Below are 11,696 nucleotides of genomic sequence, written 5' to 3' on the forward strand. Positions count from 1 at the left end.
CACTTATTAAGACCAAGGGGAATATAGTTGCATAAACAGTGCCTGGGGAAGAGAGAAAAAGCCATTCTTAGGATTAACAAATAAAACAAGCGCCCCACATTTTATAGATGATTTTACAGAGAAACCAAGTGTTCCAGGTAAATCAGCTGGTTCTTAAAGACGTCACTTTGAAAATGGCTTAAGCAATGACTAGAACTTTAATAAGAAACAAAGAACCCTACAGAGCCAGACATTGCTGCTGAGCAATATGGGATGTATAAAAAAGGAACATGGAAGAAGGGGCATTTAGATGAGGCCAGACAGACTCTGTGCCATTATTTACATGACTTTTTTTTTTCAGCTTTTATTTTAGATACAGTGGGTATATGTGCAGGATTATTACATGGGTATATTGCACCCAGGTAGTGAGCATAGTACCTAATAGGTTGTTTTCCAGCCCACTCCCCACTCCCTATCTCCCCTCTCTAGCAGTCCACAGTGTCCATTGTTCCTGTGTTTATGTCCACGTGTGCTCGAAAGTTTAGCTCCCACTTATAAGTGAGAACATGCAGTATTTGGTTTTCTGTTCCTGCATTAATTCACTTTGGATTTTGGCCTCCAGCTCCATCCACGTAGCTGCAAATGGCATTATTTCATTATTTTTTATGGCTACATAGTACACCATGGTGTATATCTATCACTTTCTTTATCCAATCCACCGTCGACGGGCACCTGCGTTGATTCCATGTCTTTGTTATTGTGAACACCACAGCAATGAATATATAAGTACATGTGTCCTTTCGGTGTAATGATCTATTGTCCTTTGGGTATATACTCAGGAATTGCTGGGTCAAATAGTAGCTCTGTCTTAAATTATTTGCAAATTCTCCAAACTGCTTTTCACAGTGGCTGAACTAATTTACATTCCTTCCAACAGTGTATAAGCATTCCCTTTTCTCTGAAGTCTCACCAGCATCAGTTACTTTTTGACTTTTTAATAATAATCATTCTGACTAGTGTGAGATGGTATCTCATTGTGGCTTTGACTGGCATTTCTGTGATGATTAGTGATGATGAGCATTTTTTTCATGTTTGTTGGCTGCTTGTATGTCTTCTTTTGAGAAGTGTCTATTCATGTCCTTTGTTCATTTTTTAATGGGGTTATTTGTCTTCTGTTTTTTGATTTGTTTAAGTTCCTTATGGATTCTACATATTAGACATTTGTCAGATGCACAGTTTGCAAATATTTTCTCCCATTCTGTAGACTGTCGGTTTACTCTGTTGATGGTTTCTTTTAAACTAAAGATGGAAGCTCTTTAGTTTAATTAGGTCCCACTTGTCATTTTTTGTTTTTGTTGCAACATTTTTTGGGGGACTTAGCCAAAAATTCTTTGTCAGTGCTGATGTTGAGAAGGGTGTTTCCTAGGTTTTCTTCTAGGATTTTTATAGTTTGAGGTCTTACATTTAAAGGAACTAGAAGAAAAGAACAAACCAACCCTAAGTTAGCAGAATAAAAGAAATAACTAAAATTAGGGGAGAACTTAATGAAATTGAGAGGCAAAAATCCATACAAAAGATCAATAAAGCCAGAAGTTGGTTCTTAAAAAAAAACAGCAAGATTGATAGACTATTAGCTAGATTAACAAAGAAAAAAATGAGAGTATCCAAATAAATACAATCAGAAATGACAAAAATGACATTACAACTGATCCTACAGAAATACAAAAGATCCTCAGAGAATACTATGAACAACTCTAGGCACACAAATTAGAAAATCTAGAGAAAATAGATATACATTCTTGAAAACACAATCTCCCAAGATTGAATTGGGAAGAGACTGAAACCCTGAACAGACTGATATTGAGCTCTGAAATTGAATCAGTAATAATAATTTTTAAAAAACCTACTAACCAAAAAAATCTTCTGGACCAAATGGAATCACAGCCAAATTCTACCAGATGTACAAAGAAGAACTGATACCAATTCTACTAAAACAATTCCAAAAATTGAGGCGGAGAAATTCCTTCCTAACTCATTCTATGAAGCCAGCATCACCCTAATATCAAAATCAACAAAGGAAGAAAACTTCAGGCCAATATCCCTGATGGACACAGATGCAAAAATCCTAAACAAAATACTAGCAAACCAAATCCAGCAGCACATCAAAAAGTTGATCTACCATCATCAATTAACTTTATTCCTCGTAATATGGTGTGTCTCTGTGTCCCCACCCAAATCTCATCTCAAATTATAATCCCCATAATCCCCACATGTAGAAGGAGGGACCTGATAGGAGGGGATTGGATCATGGGGGCAGTTTCCCCCATGGTGTTCTCATGATAGTGAGTGAGTTCTCAAGAGATCTGATGGTTTTATAAGTGTTTGACATTTCCTCCTTCACACACACTCCTACTAGAGGGGTGATGCAGTTTGGCTCTGTGTCCCCACCAAAATCTCATCTTGAATTGTAATCCCCACCTGTGGAGGGAAGGGCCTGTAATCCCCATGTGTTGAGGGAGGCAGGTTGGATCATGGGGCAGATTCCCCATAGTGAGTGTGTTCTCACAAGAGCTGACGGTTTTATAAGTGGTGGTTTCCCCAGCTCTTTGCCCTCCTGCCATCTTGTGAAGAAGGTGCCTGTTCCCCTTCCACATGATTGTAAGTTTTCTGAGGCTTCCCCAGCCATGCAGAACTGTGAGTCAATTAAACTTCTTTTCATTATAAATTATCCAGTCTTGGGCAGTTCTTTATAGCAGTGCAAAAATGGACTAATACACCTGGGATGCAAGGTTGGTTCAACATATGCAAATCAATAAATGTAATTCACCACATAAACAGAATTAAATGCAAAATGACATGATCATCTCAATAAATTCAGAAAAAGCTTTCAGTAAAATCCAACATCTATTAATGATAAAAACCATCAACAGACTAGGCATTAAAGGAACATATCTCAAAATAATAAGAGCCACTATGACAAACTCACAGCCAACATCACAGTGAACAGGCAAAAGCTGGAATCATTCCCCTTGAGAATGGAAACAAGGCAAGAATGGAAACAAGGCAAGAATACGCAGCATGGTACTGGAAGTCCTAACCACAGCAGTCAGGCAAGAGAAAGACATAGAAAGTACTAAAATAAGAAAAGAAATCAAACTATCTCTCTTCACTGACAATATGATTCAATACTTAGAAAACCCTGAAGACTCCACCAAAAAGCAACAAGAACTGATAAACAATTTTAGCATGGTTTCATGATACAAAAACCAATGTATAAAAATCAGTAGCATTTCTATACACCAATAATGTCCAGATTGAGAGTCAAATCAAGAGTACAATTCCATTTACAATAGCCACCAATTCAAAGAAAATGAAATACTTAGGACTATAGCTAACTAAGGAGGTGAAAGTTTTCTACAAGGAGAACTATAAAACACTGCTGAAAGAAATCAGAGATGACACAAATAAATGGAAAAACATCCCATGCTCATGGATTGGAAGAAGCAATATTGTTAAAATGGCCATACTGTCCAAAGCAATTTACGGATTCAATGCTATTTCTATCAAACAACCAATGACATTCTTCACAGAATTAGATAAAAATTTTCTAAAATTCATATGGACACAAACAAGAGCCTAAATAGCCAAAGAAATCCTAAGAACGAAAGAATAAAGCCAGAGGCATCACATTACCTGGCTTCAAACTATATTATAAGCCTACAGTAACCAAAACAGCACGGTACTGGTACAAAAACAGAGACATCGTCCAATGGAACAGACTACAAAATTCAGAAATCCACACATTTACAACCATCTGATCTTTGACAAGACTGACAAAAACAAGCAATTGAAAAAGGAATCCCTACTCAATAAATGATGCTGGGATAATTGGCTAGCCATATTCAGAAGAATGCAACTAGACCTTTACCTTTCACCATACACATGACAGTTCTGAAGAGGAATTGGAAGCTTACAGCTTTGTAGTATGTATGTATTTATTATAAGTAATTTGGGTTTAGAATTTCAACAATTCCTTTCATAGTCTTAATAAATTCCTTTGTTAAAGAACTCTTCTGGCATTATCACATTCCTAATTTGTGTTTACTCTATCAGGGCATCAAAACCAGATATACAGCAATGTGCACTGTACTCACCCTGGCAATATTGGCATTTTAATGTGGTGGGCTACATGTTATGTTCTGCCAGGCTAGGCAAGAGGACACAGGGACTAGCATTTACCTTAGGAAATAACTATCTGAAGTCCATAATCCTTAAAAATCTGTTGTACTAAACCCCACAGACATCTCAGCTACCTATGTTTCTTTGCATCACAAATTTCTACCATCTACTTATTGATTAGACATGAGAGGTGGGCCAAGAAAAGGTGAATTTCAGAAGGATGATATGTGTGTCACCAGCTATGGAGAGATGAAGAATAAAGAATTACAACCATCTGGAGCCAGATCTGTCTCCAGTTGGAAAGCTGGAGCATCTGTTGGTGCTGGAATGTCCAATACAACTTCTTCACTGGCATGACGAGTGCCTGATCTATGGTGGCTGGAACAGCTGAGCTAGCCAGGATCTCTTTCTCCACATGACTTGTGCAAGTGGCTAAATTGGGCTTCTGCACAGCCTGGTGGTCTCGAGGTACTTGAACTTCTGCAGATAGATGGCTTCCTCCAGAGCAAATGTGCCAAGAGGCATGGATCAAAGTTACAAAGGTTCTTGTGATTTAACCCGAGAAGTCCCAGAATGTCCCTTTTGGCATATTCTTTTGTGCCAGTGAAGCAAGCCCTTAAGGTCAGCACAAATTCAAGGGGAGGTAAATAGGTTCTACCTCTCAATGGAAGAAGTAGCAAAGAATTTGTGACCATCTTTAATCTACTGCAGTCATATAGCGGATGAACTCAAGAAAATATATAAGTTCTTTGAGTTTTAGGCCAAGAGTGACAGTACTCTAACCAGCTTTGTTAGTCTCCTGTTGCACTGGCCCCTGAAGCTACCAACAAGGTATGCATGAGGTTCACTCAAAGTCAGAAGGTTAACTTGACTAGCTCAATGAATCTCAGTATTTACCTCACAGCAGAATTACCTGGGAAGGTGTCTTAGTCCATTTTGCATTGCTACAAAGGAATATGTGAGGCTGGGTAATTTGTAAAGAACATATGTTTATTTGGTTCACAGTTCTGCAGGCTGTGCAAGAAGCATGATTTCAACATCTGCTTCTGCTGAGGGCCTCAGACTGCTTCCACTTATGATGAAAGTTTAAGCGGAGCTGGTATGTGCAGACATCACATGGCAAGAAAGGAAGCATAAGAGAGGGGAGAAGGCTGTCATGCTCTTTTTAACAACCAGTGCTTACAGGAACTAACAAAGTAAGAACTCACTCAATAACTCAAGTGTGACATCCAGCCATTCATGACCCACACACCTCTCACTAAGCCCCATCTCCAACATTGGGGATCAAATTTCAACATGAAATTTGGAGGGTCAACTATCCAAACTATAGCAGAAAGTTTGTTTTGATTTGATTTGTTTTGTTGTGTTTTTAATATAGATGTCTGGGCATCTCCTCTAGAAAGCCTGATTCAATTGGTCTGTTGGATTTGGGTAGTGCTATTTTTTAAGTTTCCCAGATGATTCTCAACCCAGGGTTGAGAATGACTTATGGCTTCTTCTTGTACTCAGGAGGCTGCATAGATGGGTGCTGTGGAGTGAGGAGCACCCACTGGGGTTGTGGTGTGGTAGAAGTAACTGAACAGGATCTAACAGGTTTGGGAAAGCCTCTTATAACACAATTCACAATTTTCTAACCTGTTTAAAACACACATACGCAATATATTTGTGTGTGCATGCATGTGTGTATATATATATATCTATCTTTATAAATTTCATTATACATGTAATATTTATATTATAATATAATATAAAAATATATATTTATATTTATAAATATAACTTTAATCACTGTATAGTATATTAGCTTATAAATTACCTAACTATTCCCATCTTCTCAGATATTTGTGATTGTTATTGTTGTTGAAATAAAACTAATATCTTTTAACACTTAGCCCTTTGCTTCTTTTGGATTATTCTCTGAGGACTCATTTGCCAAGGTAGAAATCTGAGTTTTCAGAACTCTTGGTTCTGATGCTAAATTAACCATGTGATCTTGGTCAAATTAGTTCACCTCCTTTAGTTTATAAATTGAAGGGATTGAGATATACGGTCCTTTCTAGATCTAAAATGCTTTGACCTCAGGGGTACATCAGCCCAGCTGCCACATTGCGCAATTCCAGGACACCAATAATTGAACAGCCAAGCAGACACATGCAGTTTTAGGAATTTTTCTTCCTAAAGGTCTTACCCTGTAATGTCCATCACATGGCTGAGACACCTGGGTTTTACTGCAGATTGATGAAATCTTTGGTACAACAAATACCCACTCAGTTAAGTGACTGATGTTTTCCTTTCAGGCTAGCTAATCTTTTTTTTTTTTTTTTTTTTTTTTCCAGAGGATGATATCTGGGGCTGTACCATTACCAGTGACCTTCCATGCTCCATTCCCCAGCCCTGCTCCCTACCCATACCCCTTTAGATTTACCAGTGTTTTAGGAAAAGCCACAGGGATGACAAGGATCCAGAGCAATGCCTTTTAAACTTCAGAAAATGCCCAGAGAGGTCTTTAAAATACAGATTCATAAGCCTCCAAATCAGAGGTTCTGACTCAATAGGTCTGAGGTGTGGCCTCAGAACTTGTACTGTTTTTTTTTTTTGTTTTTTTTTTTAAAGACAGGGTCTTACTTTGTCACCTAGGCTGGAGTACCAAGCTGTCCATTGAGGCTGATGCTACATCTTTAGTATAAGTAGCCTAAAGCAATCTTAATCAGTAAAAAGTGGCCTTTCGAATTCATTGTTTACTTCTATTTCCTACTCATATGCTCTCCCACTTGGACTCCAGGTTTGCTATGTATGCAAAATATCTCTGCTGAGTAGGGAAAGTGGGATGGCAGCCATTTCCCTGCTTCTGAGGTCAACATGGCCTGACGACTTCAGCAAGTCCAAATATGTACAACAGTATCCGGCCCACTCACGCCTGGAGGGGGTCATGCTGGTGGACTCAGTCCAGCTGCCCAGCAACAGTGATTCTGGCTAATGGCTCCCCATTGGAGCAGTTTCCTGAGGTTCCTGCTAATTCTGTTATTTGCAAAGAGCCAAAGCCCCCATAACAGCAGTTTTAAAGCTTGCTTCTGGCTATATTAAGTTGGACCTTGCAAGGGAGATGAAGGCAGCAGCATCCGACACTGAAGAAATGGCTCCAGAGGAAAAGAGCCAATATCCATGGGTCCTCTGTATTGATCTCTTTCTTTGCCTCTCCTGGAACACCCACCTTGCTCTCCTTTGGCTGCTTTAAGTCTGTTCGAAACACCACCAGAGAACATATTAATTCCTTTTTAGTCTGAACTGGGGCTGGGAAACTTCCTTATTCAGGAGAAATCAGGTGTAGTAATTACTATTGATTGCCTTGTATTTATTTTCCACTTCATCCCTTTCCTCCCAAGGAATGCTGATATTATTCCATCCCAAGGAATCCTGACTTTATTTCTGTTTCCGCTCTCTTTCATTCAGTCACATGCTTCAAGGGTGGTTGTTCTAAGCCAATCATGGTGGTCTTATTTCCCATATTAGTGATTGGTTTAAGTATGAGCATGGAACATAATTCTGGCCAATGAGACCTGAAAGGAAGTCCACTGGGAGGCTTCTAGAGATACAGAAGAAGAGATATACAGGAAGAGATCTCTTCTTCCTTTGCATGTTGACATGTCTGGTGTGATACGTGGAACTGTGGAACTATCTTGTGACCATGAAAAAAGCTGGTCTGAGAACAAAACTGATGTACTGAAGATGGAAGAGTATCAGAATGGAAGAACTTAGGTCCATGAACATTGAATGCCCTACCTCAATACTTCCTCTTGCATAAGATAATAAATATTTTATTAGTTAAGTAACTCAGACTTGTGATTTTTCTACCACTTGTACTAAAGGATATATACATATACATGCATGTATACGGAAAACCCTTACTAACATATGAGAAAACAAAACAACACCCAAAACATATACACAGGCAAGAAAGAACTTTACAGGGTTCAGATATCTGATTCAAACTCTAAAGGCGGACTTAATGGCACAATTCACAGGACATCTAATTCTACTTATCATTTCTCAGCCATCCAGACCATTGACCCAGGAAGAGAAAGGCTGGTGCGATGCCAGTGTGTGGCATCTCGGCTCCTCGCAGATCCAGCTTCCTGGTCCTTGTTTGGTGTAAATTTCCACTTGGCAGTGGGTTTTGCTCAGAGGGTGTCCTCTTCAGCCTTCATGGGCCCTGCCTGACCCCGGCACTCTGAAGGAGGATGGGGCATGTATCTCTGGCTCCTAAAGATTCTTCTTCCTGGGCTTCAGGTCAATTGCACTGACTCTGAAGAGAGCTTTGTTCTGAGCAGTCTCTATAAACATCTGAAGACTTGCTGTGACCTATTACTTTCTTTCCTATCCAAATTGACTAAAGCATACATAAGAAAAGCAATGATCTCTTTTTCTTCTTCTTTTTTTTTTTTTTTTTTTTTTTGAGTCTCCCTCTGCCGCCCAGGCTGAAGTGCAGTGGCGCGATCTCAGCTCACTGCAACCTCTGCCCCCACTGCCCCGCTACTCCTACCACCCCACCCCGCCAGGTTCAAGCGATTATCCTGCCTCAGCCTCCCGAATAGCTGGGACAATGGGTGTGCACCACCACGCCTGGCTAATTTTTGTATTTTTAGGAGAAATGGGGTTTCTCCATGTTGGGCAGGCTGGTCTCAAACCCCTGGGCTCAAGCGACTCATCCGCCTCAGCCTCCCAAAGTGCTGGGTTTACAGGCATGAGCCACCATGCCCGGCCATCTCTTTTTCCTAATGAAAGTCAAACCCAGATCATTCAAAGTAGCCCTTGGATGTAGTGTTGAACCTGCATGTGAAAAGCAATCACTGTGCCTCACGTCTCTGACTCAGGTCACCACAGAGTCACCTTTTTCACTGCCCTGGCTGCCACCACCACACTGGGCTGACTGGTGGTGGCATTCCCCCTTTAATGAAGACAGGACCCTCTCTAATTATTCATAGCCCCTGTGAAATTGGGCTAGAACACTTGAGTAAGCTGTTGTAAAGTCTCCAAGATAACAAAAAGGAAACAAAATAACAACACTAGAATACCAGTTTGTATGGCATAGCTTCTTCACCTTCAGTTGGGTTCCTGCCCTTGCAGTCTATGTGTATCACTGAGAAATACATACGTACACTAAAAATGATAGTATTGGGAATTACATATAGAGTCATGAAATAAACCAAGGAAATTTGGTGTTTGTTGTTTTCCAGTAGTCTACACTCCAGTAGTGGACACAACATGAGTTATTTCCCAGAAGCCTTTCCCACTAAATTCCGCAAAGTATAAATACATACCTGAACTACTGACAGTGAGCAGGAGGAGGCTTTGATTGCAGGTGCCACCTCTAGAATATTCCTGAATCAAGGCTGCAATAGGATTATGTATAAAATATTCTAGGAGAAGACAGAAAGGGGTAGGAATTGCTTAGGGATAAAGACGATATTAACACATATAAGGCAATTAAGTTTAGAAAGGTATAGATAAATCTTTTTTTTTGGGGGCAGAGAAAAAGACTGTAGTCTTGGAGGATAACAGAAGAACAGTTTATATCAACTAGTATTTGAGCTCCTTGAATAAAGGACTTACCATTTTGTCTGCTTGACAGTGAGTGAATGAATATATGGCAGAAGGCTTATAAAACCTAGAGAGAAATCAGGATATAGGTGAATATATTTATAATCATATTTTGTTGAAAAATTCAAATGAGATCAGATGGTGAAATTGGATGGGTAGTTTCTAGTAGTTAAAAACAGATAATCCATAGCTACACAGATTTCCAGAGAATAAAAGGAGAGACAGTTCAACTTGTTTTAGGAGACTAGTATAATCTTGCTATCTAAACAGATAAACACTGTATAGAAAAAGAAAATTATAGATCAGTCTTATTGGAAGCATACATATAAAGCGTGCATGGAAGCATTCTAAATAAAATGTTAACTACTTAAATTCAGCAGTTTTAAATAATATAAACTAATCAAATACAGCTTATCCCTGAAATCCAAAATTGTTGTTAGAAAATCTATCAATACAATTTGCATTAATAAAGGAGCAAAATCATAATCATTTTAATAAGCACAAAAATACTAAAAGTTCAAAAGAAATCATTATTTCATAAAAACTTTTAGCAAACTAGAAATAAAATGGGACTTCTGTTTGCAAACTCTTAATGCAATGAAGGGTATCTACTAAAAACCTAAAGCAAATGTCCACTATTCAGTGATATGTTGATGGTCTTAATGCAATAAGACAAGAAAATGAAACTAGATATGTGGTTTGGAGATGATGAGAGAAAATGTCATCATTTACAGATAATGTGATCTTTTATATAGAAAATCCATCAGACTCTGCTGTTATGACACATCAAAACTGCATGTTTTTGAAAATTAATTTGCTGGAGTGTGTTAAACTTCCTTGTGTATATATTTTAAAAGAATAAAATATGCCTTTAACCATGTTCTTAATTTTAAGAGAACTGCACATTTCTTTTACAGGATGAGATGGAGACAGAGAGGGAATGTCATAGTGAATCACTCATCACCAAAGTTCTTTATAATAAACATCTTTACAAATTTAGTTTTCCATAATAAAGATATGCTAGCCTCAAAGTTACAAGTCAACAGTCCTTAGAACAAACAAAACAAATATATGAATAGTGTAGGAAAGCTTTTGGTCTTTTTAGCAAGCAGATTTAGGGAGAAGCTCAGCTTTAGTCAAGCAAGATTTAGATTAAATATAGAATTAACTTAATTTTTAAGATAATCAATTTGTAAATAAATATCAATCTCTTATTATCTAAGAGTATGTAATAACTAGCTGAGTATTTGTCTTTTGAAAGCATATAAATCAATCTTCTACTTTTCAAACATTCTATTTGAGTTGTCATCTGAAGTCTGTACTGTCTATATTCCACATTATTTCAGGCCATGTCTAAATTAAAGAATATGGAGCTTAAAATTCATGTTTCCACACATCGGAGAACCCATTTAAAACTAGTAAGAGAGCAAGAAGTTTGCTGGATCAACATACAGAAATCAATACAATGCCCATACATTAGTAATGATCAATTTGAAAAAGGCAATAGGCAAAATTATCTCAACAGCAAAAACAGCTATAAAGTTGCCTGGAAATACAACAAAAGATGGATAAGATCTATGGAGAAAGATTCATAATTGTTATTGAAGGACAAAAAATAAAGCATGAGGAAAAAAAGAGATATACCACTGACAGGGGTGAAGCTGTATCTCTCTAAAAAATATGTCTAAGTCCTAACTCGAGTACCTTGGGATGTGGCTTTATTTGGAAATAGGATCATTGCAGATGTATTTAGTTAATATGACATCACAATGGAGTAGACTGGACCCTTCATCCAATAAGACTGATGCCCCTATTAGAAGAGAGAGACACAAGAAGGAAGATGGCATGTGAGGTCACAGACAGAGAGAGAGCAAAATAGCCATGGGAAGATGGAGGGAGAAATTGAGAGATTAGAGTCGGGCTTTCACAAGCCGAAGAAT

At 38.4% G+C, this 11,696-nt stretch overlaps 1 long non-coding RNA gene across 1 annotated transcript; it reads right to left on the reverse strand.

The window, feature by feature from the left end:
* Positions 1-320: 320 nt before the first annotated feature.
* LOC129048775 (uncharacterized) lies at positions 321-11,470 on the reverse strand. Its single transcript, XR_008511390.1, has 4 exons — positions 11,401-11,470; positions 9,769-9,823; positions 9,477-9,575; positions 321-1,452 (listed from the first exon to the last, which is right to left on the reverse strand). It is a non-coding gene; the product is annotated as an uncharacterized LOC129048775 (long non-coding RNA).
* Between the last annotated feature and the right edge of the window lie 226 nt (positions 11,471-11,696).

Source organism: Pongo abelii, chromosome 9 (genome assembly GCF_028885655.2).
Source record: "Pongo abelii isolate AG06213 chromosome 9, NHGRI_mPonAbe1-v2.0_pri, whole genome shotgun sequence".
In the NCBI taxonomy this organism is placed as follows: Eukaryota; Metazoa; Chordata; class Mammalia; order Primates; family Hominidae; genus Pongo; species Pongo abelii.